The sequence below is a fragment of the Balaenoptera acutorostrata genome, chromosome 17 (genome assembly GCF_949987535.1).
Source record: "Balaenoptera acutorostrata chromosome 17, mBalAcu1.1, whole genome shotgun sequence".
Lineage (NCBI taxonomy): Eukaryota > Metazoa > Chordata > Mammalia > Artiodactyla > Balaenopteridae > Balaenoptera > Balaenoptera acutorostrata.
The window spans coordinates 48,756,885-48,772,571 of record NC_080080.1 but is presented as its reverse complement, the minus strand read 5'-3'; the positions used below and the strand labels follow the sequence as shown (position 1 = coordinate 48,772,571).

At 36.5% G+C, this 15,687-nt stretch overlaps 1 non-coding gene across 1 annotated transcript; it reads right to left on the bottom strand.

Moving 5' to 3' along the window:
* Positions 1 to 791: 791 nt before the first annotated feature.
* LOC114238158 (U1 spliceosomal RNA) lies at positions 792 to 955 on the bottom strand. Its single transcript, XR_003623568.2, has one exon. It is a non-coding gene; the product is annotated as a U1 spliceosomal RNA (small nuclear RNA).
* Between the last annotated feature and the right edge of the window lie 14,732 nt (positions 956 to 15,687).

The window sequence follows — 15,687 nt, the reverse complement described above, 5'->3', positions numbered from 1 at the left end:
TCTTGTTGCTGGACCCCCCAGGTTGGGAAGCCTGACGTCGGGCTCAGAAACTTCACTCCAGTGGGTGGACTTCTGTGGTATAAATGTTCTCCAGTTTGTGAGTCACCCACGCAGGAGTTATAGGATTTGATTTTATTGTGATTGTGCCCCTCCTACCATCTCTTTGTGGCTTCTCCTTTGTTTTTGGATGTGGAGTATCTTTTCTGGTGAGTTCCAGTGTCTTCCTGTTGATGATTGTTCAGCAGTTAGTTGTGATTCTGGTGCTCTCACGAGAGGGAATGAGAGCACATCTTTCTACTCCACCATCTTGAACCAATTTGAAAATATTTTTCAAATATGAAGGTAAACTGAAGAATTTTTAATATAATTTCAAGTTGAGAGAAATTATTGCCATCAGATATATACTAGAGAAAATGTTAAAGAACGTTTTTCAGGCATATACCATTCAGAAGTATGCATCTTCAAAAAGAAATGAAGAATTGAAGATGTAAAAAATTAAGGTAAGTTTTTTTTTGTTTGTTTTTTGGTGTTTTTGTTTTTTGTTTTTTTGCAGAGAAAGGTTTATAGCAGTACTGAGCAAGGCAGAGGAGACTCTTGCTCAAAAAGACCAAACTCCCTGATAGGCATAGGGCAGGTGAGGATATTTGTTGGTGAGTGTTGTGTGCAGAAGAGGAAGGCAAATGCCATTGATGCAATGCAGAAATGGGATGGGATGGGATGGTTTTTTGCTTACTGTCTTCATACTGACCACCCCAGTCACCCTGTTAGTTCTGTCATTAAACACTAATAACCAGGGGAGAGTGCTAATGCAGTCCCTCACTACCACAAATTACACAGTTGAGTTTCCTGCATTTGGGGAAATTCCAGTGGTCAGCATACCCGCAGTGCAATGGTTAAGCCTCACCCTGGAAAAACCACCTTCATGATCATGATGTCTCCCCTGCCAGGTAAGTATTCTTTCTTATTTTTAATTGCTGTAAAAGAGGAGTGGTTTTCTAAAGAAAAAAATAGTAATGTAATGTGATTTTATAACATATTCAAAATTTAAATGTATGACAATAGCACAAAGGGCAGGAGAAATTGGAAACACACCGTTCTAAGATTTTTTACTGTACTTGAAGTCATATAATAATTAATGGTAGACAGTGATAAGTTAAAAATATATAGAGGCATACCTCATTTAATTTCTTTTCACTTTATTGTGCTTCACAGATACTGCATATTTGCAAATTGATGCTTTGTGGCAACACTGCACTGAGCAGGTCTATGGGCACCATTTTTCCAACAGCATTTGCTCACTTTGTATCACTCTATCACATTTTGGCAATTCTTGTAATATGCCAAACATTTTTATTGTTATTATATTTGTTGCGATGATCTGTGATCAATGAACTTTGATGTTAGTATTGTAATTGTTTTGGGGTGCCATGAACCACACCCATATAAGATGGTGAACTTGATCAATAAGTGTGTGACTTCTGACTGATGTACAAACCAGCCTTTCCCCATCTCTATTCCTCTCCTTGGGGATCCCTATTCCCTGAGACACAACAAGATTGAAATTAGGCCAATTAATAACCCTACAGTGGCCTCTTAATGTTCAAATGAAAGGAAGGGTTGCATGTCTTTCACATTAAATCAAAAGCTAGAAATGATTAAGCTTAGTGAGGAAGGCATGTCAAAAGCTGAGATAGGCTGAAATCTAGGCCTCTTGCACCAAATGGCTAACCAAGTTGTGAATGCAAAGGAAAAGTTCTTGAAGGACATTGAAAGTGCTACTCCAGTGAACACACAAATGATAATAAAGGGAACCAGCCTTACTGCTGAAATGGAGAAAGTTTTATTGAGAGAAAGTTTTATCTCTTTGTTGATAAGAGATCAAACCAGTCACAGCATTCCCTTAAGCCAAAGCCTAATCCAGAGAAAGGTCCTAACTGTCTTCAATTCTATGAAGGTTAAGAGAGGTGAGGAAGCTATAGAAGAAAAGTTTGAAGCTAGCAGAGGTTGGTTCATGAGGTTTAAGGAAGAAAAAGTTTTCATAATATAAAAGTGCAAGGTGAAACAGCAAGTTCTCATGTAGAAGCTGCAGCAAGTTATCCAGAATATCTATCTAAGATCATTAAAAAATGTGGCTACACTAAACAACAGATTTTCACTGTAAACAGAACAGCCTTATATTGGTAGAAGATGCCATCTCAGACTTTCATAGCTAGAGAGGAGAAGTCAATGCCTGGCTTCAAAGCTTCAAAGGACAGGCTGACTTTCTTGTTAGCAGCTAATGCTGCAGGTGACTTTCAGTTGAAGTTAGTGCTCACTTACCATTCCAAAAGTCTCAGGGCCCTTAAGAATTATGCTAAATCTACTCTGCTTACACCCTCTAAGTGGAACAACAAAGCCTGGATAATAGCACACCTCTTTACAACATGGTCTACTGATTACTTTAAGCCTGCTGTTGAGGCCTATGGCTCAGAAAAAACAATTCCTTTCAAATTACTACTGTTCATTGGCAATGTACCTGATCACCCAAGAGCTCTGATGCAGATGTACTGTACAACAAGATTAATGTTGTTTTCATGCCTGTTAACACAACATCCATTCTGAAGCCCATGGATCTAGAAGCAATTTCAATTTTCATGTCTTATTATTTAAGAAATACATTTTTTAATGCTATAGCTGCCATAGATAGCGATTCCTCTAATGGAGCTGGGCAAAGTAAATTGAAAACCTTCTGGAAATGATTCATCATTCTAGATGCCATTAAGAACAGTTGTGATTCATGGGATGAGGTGAAAATATCAACATTAACAGGAGTCTTGAAGAAGCTGATTCCAGCCCTTGTGGATGACCTTGAGGGGTTCAAGACTTCAGCAGGGGAAGTAACTACAGGTGTGGTAGAAATAGTAAGAGAACTAGAATCAGAAGTGGAGCCTGAAGATGTGACTGAATTGCTGTAATCTCATCATAAAACTTGAATAGATGAGGAGTTGCTTCTTATGGATGTGCAAAGAAAATGGTTTAATGAGATGGAATCTACTCCTGGTGAAAATGCTGTGAAGATTGTTGAAATGATAACAAAGATTTAGAATATTATGTAAACTTGATCAAGATGGCAGACTAAGAAGACCCTGAGCTCCTCTACTCCAGGGACACACCAAAACTTCAACTACATATAGAAATTCTCTCTCTGAGAATGACCTAAATACTACCAGAACAGCTGCTCTATGATTAAGGATATGAAGGAAAAAACCATATTAAGATGGGTAGATGAGGCAAAAATGTGATGTATTCAGGACACACACACCTGGCAGGCAATCCAAAAACAGAAGTGGGGGGATTCCCGGATGGAGCAGTGGTTAAGAATCCACCTGCCAATGCAGGGGACATGGGTTTGAGCCCTAGTCCAGGAAGATCCCACATGCAGCAGAACAACTAAGCCCATGTACAACTACTGAAGCCTGCACGCCTAGAACCCATGCTCCAAAACAAAGAGAAGCCACTGCAATGAGAAGCCTGCACACAGCAACGAAGAGTAGCCCCTGCTTGCCTCAACTAGAGAAAACCTGTGCAAAGCAATAAAGACCCAACACAGCCAAAAATGAAAAATAAATACAATAAATAAATTTTAAAAAAAACAGAAGAGGTACCACAAACTCAGACGTTCTCCTTAAGAAGTGAGGGGTTTGAGACCCACGTTGGGCATGCCAGCCCTAGGGACTGACACTGGCAAAATGAGTCCCGTTAATGGGTTTTAACATCCAGCGGGGTTTACAGCTGGGAGAACTGGAGGGCTGAAGGAAACTGAAACTCCACTGTTAAAGGGCACACACACAAATTTACTCTGCCTCTCAGCACAGAGGCAGCAGATTCAAAAGTGCCCTGGCTAGTGGATAGCCAGCCTGCCAAGCATGCTTCCCAGCCCACACCATGCTCAGGTTTTAGCCACCCCTGCCAAGGTGTCAGTCATTACTGTGCTCTGAGAGAAGCCCTGGCCCATGCTGGGCTCCAGTAATAGTCTCACCCACCAAGGCAGTGGCCCTCAGCACAACCCTGGAGAAGCCTTGGCCTGTGCAGTATTCTGGCTCCAGAACTCCACCAAGGCAGATGCACTCAGCATGTCCTGGGAGAAGCCCTAGCCCATGCTGGGCTACAGCTCCAGCACCAGCACCACCACCCTGCTTAAAGCTCCAGATTATGCCCCCTTTAGCTCCATCCCTCCCGCTAAGGCTACTGGGCACAAGCAGTCTGGATAGGATGCTCCTACAGAAGGACACACTTTCAAGGCCAGGAAAGGTTAATGTTCTGCCTAATTCTTAGAGACAAACTCAGAAAATCAAACAAAATGAAAAGATAGAGTAATGTGTTCCAAATGAAACAGCAAAATAAAACCTCAGGAAAGAACCCTAGTGAAACAAACATAAGTAACTTACCTGATAAATAGTTTAAAATAATGAACATAACAAAGGCCACTGATCTCAGGAAAAGTGTAGAGGAACACAGTGAGAGTTTCAACAAATAATTAAAAGAATTAAAAAGTGTTAAAAAAGAACCAATCAGAGCTGAAGAATACAATAACTGAAATTAAAAATACACTGGAAGGACTCAACAACAGATTAGGTGATACAGAAGAATGTATAAGTGACCTGGAAGTCAGAATAGTAGAAATCATCCAATCAGAGCAGCAAAAAGAAAAAGAATTTTAAAAGCCTGAATAGTTTAAGGGACATTTGAGACAACTTCAAGCATACTAACATTCACATTATAGGGGTTCCAGAAGGAGACGAGAGAGAGAAAGGAGTCAAAAATACATTTGATGATATTATTGTGAAAAGTTTCACAAATCAGGGAAGGAAACAGATAATCAGGTCCAAGAATCACAGAGAGTCCCAAACAAGATGAATTCAAAGAGATCCACACCAAGATATAATTTAAATGGAAAAGTTTAAAGAGAGAATTTTAAAGGCAGCAAAAACAAAGCAATTAGTCACAGGCACAGGAACCACCACAAGGCTATCAGCTGATTTTTCAGCAAAAACATTGCAGGCAGAAGACCATTCCAGATTTATTTAAAGTGCTGAAAGGAAAAAATCTACAACCAAGGATACTCTACCTGGCAAAGTTATCATTCAGAATTGAAGGAGAAATCAAGAGTTTCCCAAATAAGCAAAAACTAAGAATAGTTCACCACTACTAAACCAGCCATACAAGAAATGTTAAAGGGCCATCTTTAAGCACAACAGAAAAGTCCATAACAAGAAATAAGAAAGTATATGAAGGAAAAAAACTCACTGGTAAAGGCAAATATAACGTAAAGGCAGTGGATAAAACACTTAATAAGTTAGTATCAAGGTTAAAAGACAAAAGTTGTAAAAGCTGCTATAACTTCAATAAGTAGTTAAGGGATACACAAAAAGAAGGAAAATATGACATTGAAAACATAAAATATGGGCCTTGGAGTAAAAAATGTAGAGATTTTAGAATATGTTCAAAGTTAAATGACTCTAAGATTTATATATATGTATATGTATGTGTATATATATATATATATATATATATATATATATATAGGAGTAACCAAAACCCCAAAACCTATAATAAGTACACAAAAAGCAGAGAAAAAAGGAATGGAAACACAACACTAAAGAAGATAATCAAACCCCAAAGGAAGAGACCAAAGGAAGACAAAAGGAACAAAGAAGAACTACAAAAACAACCATAAATAAAGTAACAAAATGGGGATAAGTACATACCTATCAATAATCACTTTAAATGTAAATGGACCAAATGCTCAAATCAAAATACATAGGGTGGCTGAATGGAGAAAAAAAAACAAGACTTAACTTTTTATTGCCACCAAAAGACTCACTTCAGAGATAAAGACACATGAAGACTGAAAGTGAAGGTATGGAAAAAGATATTCCATTCAGGCATGGAAAGAAAGCTGTCGGGGTGTGGGGAACTTTCCTGGCAGTCATGTGGTTAAGACTCAAAGCTTCCACTGCAGAGGCCATGGGTTCAGTCCCTTGTTGGAGAACTAAGATCCCACATGCCACATGGCACAGCCAAAATATAGAAAAAAAAAGAAAGAAAGAAAGAAAGAAAGAAAGAAAGAAAGAAAGAAAGAAAGCTGGGTAGCAGTACTCATTTCAGATAAAATAGACTTCAAAATGACTATTACAAGAAACAAAGAAAGGCATTACATAATGAAAAAGGGACCATTCAACAAAAAAGATATAACAATTGTAAATATATATGCACCCAATATGAGAGCAGCTAAATACATAAAGAAAATATTAACAAACAAAGAAAAAAATGGACAGTAACACAATACTAGTAGAGGACTTAAACATCTCACTTACATCAATGGACAGAAAGAAAATCAATAAGAAAACACTGGCCTTAAACTGCACAGATGAACTTAATAGCTATATATAGAACATTCCAACTGAAAGGCTGCAGAATACACGTTCTCTTCAAGTGCACATGGAACATTCTCCAGTGTAGATCACATGCTAGGCCACAAAACAACTATCAATAAATTTAAGAAGATTGAAATCATATCAAGCATCTTTTTCAACAAAAGTGGTATGAAAATAGAAATTAAGTACAGGAAGAAAACTGGAAAAAATCACAAACATGTGGAGCGCAAACAACATGCCACTAAAAACATCAGTAGGTCAATGGAGAAATCAAGGAGGGAATCAAAAAATACTTCAATAGTGAAAATAGAAACACAACTTTTCAAAATTTATACGACACAAACAAAAAGCAGTTTTAAAAGGGAAGTTCATAGCAATACAGGCGTTCCTCAAGAAACAAGAAAAATACCAAATAAACAACATAATTTTACATGTAAATGTATTAGAAAATAAACAAAGCCCTAGTTAGAAGAAGGAAGGAAATATCAATAATAAAGAGAGCAGAAATAAATAAAATAGAGACTAAAAATCAACAGAAAAGATCAATGAAACAAGAGATAATTATTTTGAAGAGATAAAGTTGATAAAGCTTTAGCCAGGCTCACCAAAAGAGAGGGAGGGCCCCAAAAAATAAAATTAGTATTAAATAAGCAGAAGTTACAACCAATATACAGAAATACAATCATAAGAGGATACTATGAACAACTATATGGCAACAAATTGGACACAATGAATAAATCTCTAGAAAAATTCAATTTTCCAAGACTGAATCAGGAAGAAATAGGAAATCAGAACAAATTATTAGTAATGAAATTGAATCAAAATGAAATGTATGAAAATGAAATTGAATGAAAATTCCCAAAAAACAGAAGTCCAAGGACCAGACAGCTAAACAGGAAAATTCCACCAAAGAATTAAAGAATAGTTAATATCTATTCTTCCCAAACTAGTGTAAATATTGAAGAGGAGGGAACACTTCCAAACTCATTCTACAAGGACAGCATTTACCCTGATACCAAAACCAGACAAAGACACACAAAAAAGGGAAAATTACAGGCCAATATCCCTAATGAACATAGATGCTAAAATCCTCAACAAAATATTGGTAAACCAAATTCAAGAATCCATTAAAAAGATTATGCATCATGATCAAGTGGGATTTATTCCAGGGATTCAAAGATGGTTCAATATCTGCAAATCAAACAACATGATGTACAACTTTAACAAAACAAAGGATAAAAATCACATGATGATATCAATAGATACAGAAAAACATTTGACAAAATTCAACATCCATTCACTATAAAAAATCTCAATAAAGTGGGTATAAAGTGAATATACCTGAAAATAATAAAGGCCATTTATGACATACTCAATGGTGAAAAGCTGGAAGAATTTCCTCTAAGATCAGGAAAAATACAAGGAGGCCCATTCTTGCCATTTTTATTCAGCACAGTATTAGAAGTCCCAACCATAGAAATCAGACAAGAAAAAGAAATAAATAATCTAAATTTGAAGGGAAGTAGCAAAACTGTCACTATTGGCAGGTGACATGACCCTTTATATAGAAAACCGTAAAGACTCCATCAAAAAACTGCTAGAACAATGAAGTTTCAGGATACAAAATTCACATACAGAAAGCAGTTGCATTTCTATACACTAATAATGAACTATCAGAAAGAGAAATTAAGAAAACAATCCCATTTAAAACTACATCAGAAGAATAAAATATCTAGGAATAAATATAACCAAGATGGTAAAAGACCTGTAATCAGAAAACTATAAGACATGGATTGAAGATGACATGAACAAATGGAAGTATATACCATACTCATGGATCAGAAGAATTAATATTAAAATGATCATACTACCCAGAACAGTCTACAGATTCAGTGCAATCCCTGTCAAAATACTCATGGTATTTTTCACAAAACTAGAATGAATAATTCTAAAATTTGTATAGATCCACAAAAGATCCTGAATAGACAAAGCAAACTTCAGAAAGAACAAAGTTGGAGGTATCACCCTAACAGACTTCAGATTATATCACAAAGCTGCAGTATCAAAACAGGGTGGTACTGTCACAAAAATAGACACATATATCAAAGGAACAGAATAAAGAGCCCAGAAATAAGCCTACACTTATATGATCAATTAATCTGTGACAAAGAAGGCAAGCATATACAATGGGAAAAAGAAAGTCTCTTCAATAAGTGGTGTTGGGAAAACTGGACAGCTACATGTAAAAGAATGAAACTAGACCATTTTCTCACACTTTTTGAAAATAAACTCAAAATGAATTAAAGACTTGAAAGCATAAAACTCTTAGAAAAAACAGGCAGTATACTCTTAGCCATATACTTTTGGGGTCTGTCTCCTTAGGCAAGGGCAACAAAAGTAAAAATAAACAAATGAGACCAAATAAAACTAAATACCTTATGCACAGAGAAGGAAACTATCAACAAAATGAAAAGGAAACCTAACGAATTGGGAAGATATTTTTAAATGATGTGTCCAATAGGGGTTAACACCCAAAATATAAAAAGAACTCATACAACTCAATATTAAAATATCCCACAATCTGATTAAAGAATGGGCAGAGGACATGAATAGGTATTTTTCCAAAGAAAACATACAGATGGATGACAATCACATGAAAAGATGCTCAACATCATTAATTATCAGTTAAATGTAAATCAAAACTGCAATGAGATATCACATCACAACTGTCAGAATGGCTATAATCAAAGAGACAAGAAATAACAAGTGTTGGCCAGAATGTGCAGAAAAGAAAACCCTTGTGCACTGTTGGTGGGAATGTAAATTGGTATAGACCCTATGGAAACCAGTATGGATGTTTCTCAAAAAATTAAAAATAGGACCCACCAATCCCATTCCTGGATACTTATCCAAAGAAAATGAACACACTGATCTGAAAAGATATATGTGCCCCTATGTTCATTGCAACACTTTTACAGTAGCCAAGATATGAAAGCAAAGTAAGTGTTCAAGAGATGAATGGATAAACATGTGTTATATATTTACAATGGAATATTACTCAGACATAAAAAAGAATGAAATCTTGCCACTTTTGTCTGTTTTTCTCCCTTTCCCTTTTTTTTTTTTTTTTTTTTTGGTCACTCCGTGTGCCTTGCAGGGTCTTGATTCCCCAGCCAGTGGTCAGGACTGAGCCTCTGGGGTGGGAGTACTGAATCCAAGACATTGGACTGCCAGAAAATTCCTGGCACCAGGGAATATTAATTGGTGACAGCTCTCCCCAAAGTCTCCATCTTGACTCCAAGACCCGGATCCATTGAATTGCCTGAAGGCTCCAGTGCTGGATGCCTCAAGCCAAGCAACAAGCAAGACAGGACACAAACTTACCCATCAGCACACAGGATGCCTAAGTCACACTAAGATCTCAGACACCCCAAAACACACCACAATATGCGACTCTGCCCATCAGAGCAACAAGATCCAGCTCCACCCACCAGAGGGCAGGCATCAGTCCCTCCTGCCAGGAAGCCTACACAAGCCACTGGACCAATTTCACCCACTGGACCAACTTCACCCACTGGAGGCAGACACCAGAAGCAAGAGGAACAATGCCCTGAAGCCTGCAGAAAATAGTCCTCAAACAGAGTAAGTCAGACAAAATAGAAGACAGAGAAATATGTTGCAGATAAAGGAGCAAGATAAAAGCCCACAAGATCAAAGAAACGAAGGGCAAATAGGCAATCTACCTGAAAGAGAATTAAGAGTAATGATAGTATAGATGATCTAAAAAAATGGAAATAGAATGGAGGCACAGATTGAGAAAATACCAGAAATGTTTAACAGTGACCTAGAAGAACTAAAGAACAAAAAAACAGTGATGAACAACACAATAACTGAAATGAAAAATACACTAGAAGGAATCAATAACAAAAAAACTAGGCAGAAGAACAGATAAGAGAGTTGGAAAATAGAATGGTGGAAATAACTCCCACAGAGCAGAATAAAGAAAAAAGAATGAAAAGAAATGAGGACAGTCCCAGAGATTTCTGGGACAATATTAAATGAACAAACATTTAAATTATAGGGGTCCTAGAAGAAGAAGAGAAAGAGAAAGAGTCTGAGAAAATATTTGAAGAGATTATAGTTGAAAATTTCCCTAACATGGAAAAGGAAATAGCCACCCAAGCCCAGGAAACACAGAGAGTCCCATACAGGAGAAACCCGAGGAGAAACATGCCAAGACACATATTAATCAAACTAACAAAAATAAATACAAAGAAAAAATATTAAAAGCAACAAGGGAAAGCAACAAATAACATACAAGAGAATCCCCATAAAGTTATCAGCTGATTTTTCAGCAGAAATTCTGCAGGCCAGAAGAGAGTGGCAGGATATATTTGAAGTGATGAAAGGGAAAAACCTACAACCAAAATTACTCTAACACGTAAGGATCTCATTCAGATTTGACAGAGAAATCTAGAGATTTACAGACAAGCAAAAATTAAGAAAATTCAGAACCACCTAACCAGCTTTACAACAAATGCTAAAGGAACGTCTGTAGTTGGGAAACACAAGAGAAGAAAAAGACCTACAAAAACAAACCCAAATAATTAAGAAAATGGTAATAGGAACATACATATCAATAATTACCTTAAATGTAAATTGATTAAATGATCCAAACAAAAGACATAGACTGGCTGAAAGGATAAAAAGACTAGACCCATATATATATTGTCTACAAGAGACCCACTACAGACCTAGGGACACATACAGACTGAAAGTGAGGGAATGGAAAAAGATATTCCATGCAAATGGAAATCAAAAGAAAGCTGGAGTAGCAATACTCATTTCAGAGAAATTAGACTTTAAAACAAAGACTGTTACAAGAGACAAGGAAGGACACTACATATGATCAAGGGATCAATATGAGAACAAGACATAAAAATTGTAAATATTTATGCACCCAACATAGGAGTACTTCTATACATAAGGCAAATGCTAACAGCCATAAAAGGGGATATCAACAGTAACACAATATTAGTGGAGGACTTTAACACCCCACTTACAGCAATGGACAGATAATCCAGACAGAAAATTAATAAGAAAACACAAGCCTTAAATGACACATTAGATCAGATAGAGTTAATTGATATTTACAGGGTATTCCATCTGAAAGTAACAGAATACACTTTCTTCTCAAGTGCACATGGAACATTCTCCAGGATAGATCACATCTTGTGTCACAAATCACGCCTTGGTAAATTTAAGAAAATTGAAATCGTATCAAGCATCTTTTCCAACAACAATACTATGAGATTGGAAATCAGGTACAGGAAAAAATTGTAAAAAACACAAACACATGGAAGCTAAACCATATGCTACTAAATAACTAAGAGATAACTGAAGAAATCAAAGAGGAAATCAAAAAATACCTAGAAACAAATGACAATGAAAACACGACCACCCAAAGCCTACAGGATGAAGCAAAAGCCGTCCTAAGAGGGAAGTTTATAACAATACATTCCTACCTCAAGAAACAAGAAAAATCTGAAATAAACAACCTAACCTTACACCTAAAGCAAATAGAGAAAGAACCACAACAAAAACAAAACCCCCAAAGTTAGTAGAAGGAAAGAAATCATAAAGATCAGAGCAGAAAAAAACGAAATAGAAACAAAGAAAACAATAGCAAAAATCAATGAAACTAAGAGCTGGTTCTTTTACAAGATAAACAAAATTGATAAACCTTTAGTCAGACTCATCAACAAAAAGGGGAGAGGACACAAATCAATAAAATTAGAAATGAAAAAGGAGAAATCACAATGGACACCACAGAAATAAAAATGATTATAAGAGACTACCACACCAACTATATGCCAATAAAATTGACAACCTGAATGAAATGGACAAATTCTTACAAAGGTACAACCTTCCAAGACAGAACCAGGAAGAAATAGCAAATATGAAGAGACCATTCAGAAGTAATGAAATTGAAACTGCAAGGAAAAAACTTCCAAGAAACAAAAGTCCAGGCCCAGATGGCTTCACAGGCAAATTCTACCAAAAATTTAGAGAAGAGCTAACACCTATCTTTCTCAAACTCTTCCAAAATATCGCAGAGGAAGGAACACTCCTAAACTCATTCTATGACCACCATCACCCTGATACCAAAACCAGACAAAGACGTCACAAAGAAAGAAAACTACAGGCCAATATCACTGATGAGCATAGATGCAAAAATCCTCAACAAAATACTAGCAAATGAATCCAACAACACATTACAAGGATCATACACCATGATCAAGTGGGATATATCCCACTTGGGATGCAAGGATTCTTCAATATATGCAAATCAATCAATGTGATAAACCACATTAACAAATTGAAGAATAAAAACCACATGATCTCTCAATAGATGCAGAAAAAGGTTTCAACAAAATTCAACACTGACTTATGGTAAAAACTCTCCAGAAAGTGGTCATAGAGGGAATCTACCACAACATAAGTCCATATATTACAAACCCACAGCAAACATCATTCTCAATGGTGAAAAACAGAAAGCATTTCCTCTAAGACAAGGGTGTCCACTCTCACCACTATTATTTCACATAGTCTTGAAAGTTCTAGCCACAGCAATCAGAGAAGGAAAAGAAATAAAAGGACTCCAAACTGAAAAAGGAGTAAAGTTGTCACTGTTTGCAGATGACAATACTATACATAGAAAATCCTAAAGATGTCACCAGCGAACTACTATAGTAAATCAATGAATTTATTAAAGTTGCAGGATACAAAAATAATAAAATATGTTGCATTCCTATACAGAAAAAGGAAAGACGAGGAAGATAAATTAAGGAAACAATCCCATTTACTATGGCAACAAAAAGAATAAAATACCTAGGAATAAACCTACCTAAGGAGACAAAAGACCTGTACTCAGAAAACTATAAGACACTGATGAAAGAAATCAAAGATGACACTAAGAGATGGAGAGACATACCATATTCCTGGATTGGAAGAATCAAAATTGTGAAAATAACTATACTACCCAAAGCAGTCGACAGATTCAATGCAATCCCTTTGAAATTACCAATGGCATTTTTCACTGAACTAAAACAGTAAATTTTACAATTTGTATGGAAACAAAAGAGACCCCGAATAGCCAAAGCAATCTTGAGAAAGAAAAATGGAGCTGGAAGAATCAGGCTCCCTGACTTCAGACTTTACTACAAAGCTACAGTAATCAAGACAGTATGGTACTGGCACAAAAACAGAAATATACAACAATGGAACAGAATAGAAAGCCCATTACCATTGCAACAAAAAGAATAAAATATCTAGGGATAAACCTACCTAAGGAGACAAAAGACCTGTATGCAGAAAATTATAAGACACTGATGAAACAAATTAAAGATGATACAAATAGATGGAGATATATGCCATGTTCTTGGATTGGAAGAATCAACATCATGAAAATGACTCTACTACCCAAAGCAATCTACAGATTCAATGCAATCCCTATCAAACTACCATTGGAATTTTTCACAGAAGTAGAAAAAAAAATTTCACAATTTGTATGGAAACACAAAAGACCCGGAATAGCCAAAGCAATCTTGAGAATGAAAAATAGAGCTGAAAGACTCAGGCTCCCTGACTTCAGACTATACTACAAAGCTACAGTAATCAAGACAGTATGGTACTGGCACAAAAACAGAAATATAGATCAATGGAACAGGATAGAAAGCCCAGAGATAAACCCACGCACATATGGTCACCTTATCTTTGATAAAGGAAGCAAGAATATACAGTGGAGAAAAGACAGCCTCTTCAAAACTTGTGCTGGGAAAACTGGACAGGTACATGTAAAAGTATGAAATTAGAACACTCCCCAACACCATACACAAAAATAAACTCAAAATGGATTAAAGACCTAAGTGTAAGGTCAGACACTATCAAACTCTTAGATGAAAACATAGACAGAACACTGTATGACATAAATCACAGCAAGATCCTTTTTGACCCAGCTCCTAGAGAAATGGAAATTAAAAAAAAAAATAAACAAATGGGACCTAATGAAACTTAAAAGCTTTTGCACAACAAAGGAAACCATAAACTAGACCAAAAGACAACCCTTAGAATGGGAGAAAATATTTGCAAATGAAGCAACTGACAAAGGATTAATCACCAAGATTTACAAGCAGCTCATGCAGCTCAATAACAAAAAAACAAAAAACACAATCCAAAAATGGGTAGAAGACCTAAATAGACATTTCTCCAAAGAAGACATACAGATGGCCAACAAACACATGAAAGAATGCTCAACATCGTTAATCAGTAGAGAAATGCAAATCAAAACTACAATGAGATATCATCTCACACCGGTCAGAATGGACCTCATCAAAAAATCTAGAAACAATAAATGCTGGAGAGGGTGTGGAGAAAAGGGAACACTCTTGCACTGTTGGTGGGAATGTAAATTGATACAGCCACTATGGAGAACAGTATGAAGGTTCCTTAAAAAACTAAAAATAGAACTACCATACAACCCAGCAATCCCACTACTGGGCATATACTCTGAGATAACCATAATTCAAAAAGTGTCATGTACCAAAATGTTCATTGCAGCCCTATTTACAATAGCCAGGACATGGAAGCAACCTAAATGTCCATCATTGGATGAATGGATAAAGAAGATGTGGTACATATATACAATGGAATATTACTCAGCCATAAAAAGAAATGAAATGGAGTTATTTGTAGTGAGGTGGATGGAGTTAGAGTCTGTCATACAGAGTGAAGTAGGTCAGAAAGAGAAAAACAAATACAGTATGCTAACACATATATATGGAATCTAAGGGGGAAAAAAAAAAGGTCATGAAGAACCTAGTGGCAAGATGGGAATAAAGACACAGACCTACTAGAGAATGGACTTGAGGATATGGGGAGGGGGTGGGGTGAGATGTGACAGGGTGAGAGAGTGGCATGGACATATATACACTACCAAACATAAAATAGATAGCTAGTGGGAAGCAACTGCATAGCACAGGGAGATCAGCTTTTTGTTTTCTGACCACCTAGAGGGTTGGGATAGGGAGGGTGGGAGGGAGGGAGATGCAAGAGGGAAGAGATATGGGAACATATGTATATGTATTACTGATTCACTTTGTTATAAAGCAGAAACTAACACACCATTGTAAAGCAATTATACTCCAATAAAGATGTTAAAAAAAAAAAGCCCAGTGGTAAACCCACACACCTATTGTTACCTAATCTATGA